This window comes from Tupaia chinensis, unplaced genomic scaffold (assembly GCF_000334495.1).
Source record: "Tupaia chinensis unplaced genomic scaffold, TupChi_1.0 Scaffold000282_1, whole genome shotgun sequence".
Taxonomy (NCBI): Eukaryota; Metazoa; Chordata; class Mammalia; order Scandentia; family Tupaiidae; genus Tupaia; species Tupaia belangeri.
Genome location: NW_006159765.1, coordinates 663,429 through 671,479, shown reverse-complemented (window position 1 = coordinate 671,479; position 8,051 = coordinate 663,429).

Sequence of the window (8,051 nt, the reverse complement as noted above, 5' to 3'; positions counted from 1 at the left end):
ATTATTCAGTACTACGTTGGCTGGAAAGCTGAATGTTATTGCATGAGACTTAATGCATTAAATATGTTTTATATATGTTGGGAAGAGTGGCTGGTAGTTGGTGACTGGCTTTTAGGATTTTGTTTTGTTGGAGGAACTCAGTGGTGCCTATGCCATCTTGACAAGCCAGTGGCAAGGGTGACTTCACGATGAATGGAAATTACCATGTTTGAACCTATGGGTTTGGAAGAATGATGGGCCAGGTAAGTAAAAGGTATCAAGATATAAAGGCTGGTCTTTAGCATCTGGCCCTCAGGGGACAAATTTATTTATAAGCAGCACAAAATAAAAGTAATGTCTCCCTTCTATCATTTTTTATTTAGCACATAGTATGTGTTTGTATTTGGCATAATGTATAGGTTTCCAAAGTTATTATTTGGCTACCTTGTGTTGCTATCTTTGCATAGATAATATAATGTGTTATTTAGATAAATGGGGATTATAAAGACACATTGACATGAAAATAGAAAGTATGGTTGTAGGCAGTTCCTGACATGCAGGGGAGCCCAGAGTGGGTTATTTTGTATTTGAAAATTATTTTTTTCCCTCATTACTAGACCATACAGCTAACCTATTAGCCTCCAGTCAAGAGTCAGTGAAAATTGTTCGTTCATGAAAGCCACATTTTAGGGTATCTTTAAAAGCCAGGCATATGTTCACAAATTTAGCCACCAAAGTCGTGTTTGTGGTGGTGGTGGTGGTTTGTCCAGCCTCCAGCAGGCCTCGTTATGTATAAAGGTGATTCTACCATCACTGAAAGACACTAATTCCCTGCCCATGTGAGACCATTGGTTCCCAGATGCTCCCCAGCTAGCCTTAGAGTCAGGTAGTGGTCAGGTCACCTGCTTCTCAAAGGTGGTGGGCAAGGGGCTGAGAATGGAAATAAATAAATAAATAAATAAATAACAAAATAAAACTCACAGAGCCTGTAATTTAAAAAGCCCTTTGAGTCAAATGTAGCCCTAGATGAAAATACCGTTTCATTTTCACAGGGAGGTATCTGTGGCCTTACAGAGTCTCTGCTGAGAAACATTCTCTAATCTAAGGTGTCACAGGAACTTGAATAAGTATCTCTAGCTTGGGGGCACTGGGTGCTTTTTGTCTCTAACAGAGTCCAGGAAGCTGGCAAAATTTGGCACTCTAGAAGAGTATATCGAGCAGGGTTGCGGCCATTTTCTGGTCCAGAACCCCATGGGTAATAAGACTTTCCATGTTGTGTGTGCAGGCTCTAGGCGCATAGTCTGGCACACACAGAGACTCCACACGGAGGTCCGAAAAGAGGGGCAGTAAAGACAAAATCTGAGGTAGTGCTTATTCAGGAAATTTAAAAACCCTGTCTTGGAGCCACCCCAGTGAAAACAACCGGATCTGCATGTGAAAGCATAGGCAGTTTGGAGGAACAAGGGCTAAATGTGTACTATATTGTTGCTGGAATGAGAAAAGGCTCAGAGGTGTTATGTTTGTGTATCTGGATTTGTGGTTACCTGGTATCCAGGATTAAATGATGTCTAGGAGTCTAGGATTGCAAGTAAATAGTGTGTGACTACAGTAGATATTTTAACTCTTACCTGACCACATAATCCCTAGGAATTTGACTGAGGTAGATAGCAGGACCCTGTACAGAGTTCTTCAAAAATTCCATAGAAAATCATATTATTAAAAAAAGCACATGGATTTAGTAAATTTGTTCTTCATTCCATTTTCCACACACTTTTGGAAGTTCGTCTGTATTTTATGGAGTCTAATGACCCAGCCTTGGTCCAATAAATGTTAGAATGTTTAAATCTTGTTGTACTATCTCCACAAAGGTCCCTTTAATATGTCATATATATAAATACACACACACAAACATATACATACACAAATAGATATTTACACGTTAGGTCATCAGAAAAATCATGATGTGTTTTTCTGTTTTTCTATGTAAAAATGTGTCATGATTTTCCCAATGACTATCTATATCTATCTATCTATCTATCTATCTATCTATCTATCTATCTATATGAATGACAGAGAGAGATAGTCAATTCTGGAAATATTTTAATTTTAATTGTTATAAATCTTGTCATTAAGGGTTGTAGCTAGGCTGATCAGGTAACACACAGAGAAAAGAGTGAATATGTATCGTGTAACCTACAAGGCAAAGGTGAATTGACTTCAGGAATCTACTGAAATTGGAATAGAATAAAACATATTGGCCAGGTTCATTACTGCAAAATGAGAGCCAGGTGCCTTCTGGATATTTTCAATTAATTTCAACAATGTTAAAAATGGAGACTTTAGTGAGTGACACCTGGGCATTTAAATTTATGGTAATTTCTAGTTAGTCTCTTTTCATCTGTAGTGACTTTCAACAAAGGCTAAATTGGATTATTAAAGGGTGAAACAGTGGAATCGATGACCCATTCTTGTAAATAATCATTAACTACTGGTCTCAGTCCTTCTGTACCTTGTTTTAGTGGGATATCATGGTGTATTTACCACTTTGATGGGGGCCAACAACTGTTTGGGGTCCCATTTGGCTTTTCTACCAACATTGCCATAGATTTAATTTTGTTCCATCTGGAGTGGCGGCAAGCCAACATGAATATCCCTATAATGAGAAAACAGAGAGCCAGCAGAGTCACCACCACTGGGAGATAATAAAACTATGTCCAATTGTTGTGGAAAATAAGATTGATTTTCCTTGAACAGTCTTTTCTTTAATGCTTACTAGACATATACACAGATTTCCTAGGATAGCAGAGACATGGGCCCCAGTATTCAACAGGGTGACAAACCTTCAGGAGTTACCTTTATTTCAATGAACCACTGATGTTGTTCAGGGGTGATTTTTTTTTTCTCTTTTTAAAAAAATTTCTTTTTAACTTCATTTATTTTAAATTTTGATGAGAGAGAGAAGCAAAGCAAGAAAGCAAGCCACCACATCTGCAACTTGAACCACAGTCAGCCATTTGGGAGTCCAGAGCCCTTAACCACCAAGCCACCTGCCAGCCCCAAAGGGTGATTTTTAGTAAGTGGAAGGACAAATGCCAGAGAACAAATTAACCCTTATGGCAGGGGCTAAATGTAGGGGTAGCCACTCCTAGAGGTCAAGGAAGGGACTATATACCCTCACTGTTTAAGAGGATTGTCAGTTTGAAACCCCTAAACACACTTTCAGGCAGTGTGTCCCAGAAGCGATAGCTGTGCAAGTATTCTTTTACCCTTTATAACTTAAAGTCAGGTTGGCCAAAGATGAATTAATCTAGAATGTTCACTTCCTTTATTAATCATCTGAGGTCTCTGTGGACACATTAGGAGAACATGGAGATGTTTCAACATGGTGGTGATGGTAGAAAGAGGGGAGATTGGTTTAATCATTTTCTGCCAAGGGTTTCTCTTGGTATTATAGAATTTGAGAATCTGGATGAGAGCCTCCCTCATAATGTGCCAATAAATACATACCCTCTAATGTTTTTTGTATGGTGTGAGTATTGCCTATATAATGAAGATCCATAAAAATATATACTTTAGAACCTGGTACATGTATGAAATGTCTAATTTGGGGATTATAATATGAATAGATAGTACGTGACTCTGATATCTGTGAGTCCACAATATATAAAGTCAATGATACACACTTAAACGTTTAAGAATTGTGATAGTGGCACTAATAGAGTTATAAACATTGCTATGGAATAACAGAGAAAATAGTTGATCCAATCTTATAGGAGTATTCAGTAGAAGTTGATTGACATCTTATATTTTAGTATTATGGTGATGCTCCTCACTGTAAATAGGGTGTGTCCTGTTATTTCATTTAAATTTTTTCTATCATGAGAGTTGGATTTATATTATGTAAGCTATAATGGACATAAAATTAATCAACCCTTTTAGTGACCAAATGAATAACTTTTGTCTCATTCATCAGAATCATGTTCTACACACTGAAATCTGCATTATTTTATTTTTTGTCACTAAGCTAATATTGCTCTAGAGCTTGTCACACAGTTTCTTAAAGCACCTCTCAATCAGTAATTTTATATAACTTTTTTGCATTTTCAGGATTTTAGAAAAATTATCCAGAAAGGATCAGCAGTTGATGGCTGGTTGCTGAACTCCCATATGATTGACCGTGGTTTGAGTCCTGAACCCAGTGGCTTAAATCTCTCAAAAATAAATTAATAAATAAATAAAATTTTAAAAAAAGTTTCCACTAAACAATTAAAATATCTACATGACTATATAACAGTAATCATGAAAGGTAGCAAAGTTTTGCAGCTACAGTTATGTCAAAAATTTTTGGTAATTGGACTCATAACACAGTGACCAGTTTAGACTGCATATGACCTACATCCTTGCAATATTGTGTTATTTTTATAAACAATGAATAACTTTCAAAAGTTGTACACTACATTTATTGCAAATGTCTTTAAACAATACAGTAACATACACTGAAATGATGGCAATATATCAAGTCAAAAGGCTTCTTCACAGCAAAGGAAACAATAATTAGAGTGAAAAGACAACACTCAGAATGAGAGAAAATATTTGCACATTTCTCAAAAGATTGAAACCAGAATATATAGGGAACTTAACAAACAAACAAAATATTTAATTTAAAAATGGGCAAATGAGGATCAGCAGACAGCATAATGACTATGTTTCTGGACTCTCATGTAGTCAACCGCATGAGTCCCAGACCCAGTGTCTTAACACTCACGCTGGGCACATGTGCGTGCATGCCCAAGATCCCAAGAGGGGAACGGAAGAGAAGGAATTGCAGTATGGCCATTCCACCTGGGGGATGATTTCTCGCTTTCAGTTTCTCTGTCTCTCTCTCTCTCTCTGTTTTTCTTTCTGGTGAGCATTCGGGTGGCCACACACGCCCTATAGAAAAAACCTCACAAAAAAAAAAAAAAAAAAAAAAGGGCAAATGAACTGAATAGACAGTTCTCTAAAGAAGACTTGTAAATGGCCAAAAAGCATATGAAAAAAATATTCAAAGTTTCTTGTCATAAAAGAAATGCAAATTGAAAACACAATGATACCATTTAATATCAGAATGGTTAGGATTAAAAAAATAAAGAACAAATGCTGAGATAAAAAGGGAACATCATTATGTTGGTGGTGGGATATAAATTAGTACAAACCCTGTAGAAAACAATGTGGAAGTTCCTCAAAAACCTACAAATAGATCTACAAAATGACTCATGAATCTCGCTCCTTAGTATTTACCCGAAGGATAGAAAAACAGTCAGTCAGGAAGACACGTGCATATCCATGTCTATTTTAACACTATTTACAATTGATAAGACATGGAATCAACCTAAGAGTCCAAAACCTAATGACTGGTTTGAAAAACTGTGTCATGTATAAACTATGAAATATTACTCAGCCATAAGAAACAATGAGACATTGAATCATTTGATTCAAAGTGGATGAATATAGAAGACTTAACGTTAAGTGAAGTGAGCCAAATATTGAAAGATACACACTATATAGCCCCACTCAGTAGGTACTGAGAGCCTACAGTCAATGACAGAAATGGAAAGATCTGAAGATATGATAGTAGAGAGGATACGTGAAGACACCAGGACTATAAAGGGGTGGAGTGGACGTGAGGTGGTGGGTGTGAGAGGCAAAGGGAAGAAACATTTAAAAAACAAAAAAAGGTTAAAATTATCTGTTGGAAAAAGTCTGTAATTTTTGCTTAATAAAAATAAGTATTTGGGGCCCAGAAGATGGCATAATGGACTCCCATTGCTGGACTGTCATGGGTGACCGTAGTTCAAGTCCCAGACCTGGCGACTTGAAACTCATGACAGGCGCGTGTACGTGTGCCCAAGATCTCAGGAGAAGAATGAAGGAGAGGAGGTGATGTCTAGTGTTATTCCTCTCTATCTTTCTCTTTCTCTCTGGTGAGCACACATACCTTATAGCAAAAATCTCTCTAAAATAGATAAATAAATAAATATAATTTCTTAAAAACCAGAAGTTGGATTTTACAGGGAAATACGCCTAATTTTAACATTTTTTTACCCAAAGCTACTTGTGCCTTAACTGTCAATAAAAAGGACTCTTTACCATGGAATCTTTTGAAATATATAACATTCTTTTATAAACGAACTTGATTGATAGGACTGTTTGTTACACATACATCTGATACTAGAGTTGCATATAACAAGGGTTTTGACTGACAGGTTAACAACTAAACCATCTACACTTATTTTGTGCTGCTTTATAACATTTTCAAAATTGATTATTGAGGGAACCAGCAGTTAGCGTAATGGCTATGTCTCTGAACTCCCATGTAGTTGACTGCGGTTCGCGTCCTGGACCCGGTGGCTTAAAACTCACGCCAGGCACATGTACGTGCATGCCCAAGATCCCAAGAGGAGAATGGAGGAGAAGGGATTGTGGCATGACCATCCCCCCCTGGGGGGTGATTTCTTGCTTTCTGTCTCTCTGTCTATTTCTGTCTGTCTGGAGAGTACACACGCCCTAATGCGAAAAACCTCTCCAAAAAAAAAAAAAAAAATTGATAATTGAATTCTAATCCCTATGTAATTTTGGGGGAAAAAATCTCAGGCTGCCATTTTCTTTTTCTTATTTTAAGGATATTGATATGTTAAAATCAACATAGATTAAAACTATAAGATTGAACATAAACTACATTGAACATACTAATCTTGGAAAATTAATTTTAAAATGCATAACATTTTTTAGTATTAGAATAACTAAAAAAAATGAAAGGAGTTCCAAAGCAACAAAAACTGTCAGATAAATTTAAGAAACAAAATATAATGCTATGCAGATTTTTAGTATAATGATTTATTTTATTATTTTTTAAATAATATCTCATTTTAGTTATAGATCAGATATTAGTTTAAAATTGTTTAAAAGTATAGGAAAAATTGAGTAATGACTACATATATATTATTTTCCACATTGCAAATTTTACTTTACTGCAGATGCTTTCATGTTATATTTAGTTTCATTACAGATAGAATGAGACTATGCTTTATTTTACGTTCAAATATGTCTCAAAAAAGATTAGCTGTTATAAGTTATATTTCAAAATGAACTTCATAATAATCAAACATTTCGTTGTGTAAAAAACTTCAAAATACAATGATTTTATTTTAAACAATTTTTTTATTTTGGCATAAATGAATTGATTAAATTATTTGCAACAACAGATGATCAATTTACAGTAAAAGTTCAAAGAATGAATGTTAGAAAGAAAAAAACAGAAAAAAAAGAAATGAAGTTACTCTGCAGAATATGAAACCAAGAAAAAATTGCTTTACATTCAAAATAATAGGATGTAATTTTTAAAATTCTATTTTAAAAACACATTTTGATATAGTTTTTCATACATTTTTCTTGTCTTCTACTGTTGAAAATGTGGAATTTATTGGAAAAGGATTAGGGGGTCTCACAGCCTCAGTAACATCTATGATTATATTAAGTCTGTGCGTGGTAGTAGTAAGGCCTTGAAAACAGTACCTATTTTTAAAAAATAAATCAAGTTACACTCTGTCTTTGTAGAACTTCTGTTATTGATCTACATAGAAAATTTTCAAGTATTTGAAAAACTAATGATATTGGCTCATATTTTGCTTAATGCTGGACTCTAAGCATGCTTACTTATAATTAAATTTTTCCTGCACCATCCCCATTGTTTGTTCTGATAAACACATGATTATAATTCTTAAATTTTAGAACTCAGAACTAGTCAATTTAAACAAAGATAGACTTCATTCACATTCATTATTCCTATATAAGCAAAATCAAAACAAATTTAAAACTCCAAATTAAGAATTTCCCCAGGAATATTCCAAGACACCCACCACAGTTGTCTGTATATAAAATAAGAATTCATTACACAACTATGAACAGTAAATAAAGGTTGATATCCTAAAGCAAAAAAAAAAAAATTAAAAGACTCAAAAAACAAGCAACAACATCCAAATTAGCATTGGACTGAAAAGCAACTGATGAGAAATTATGCCAGCCAAATAAAA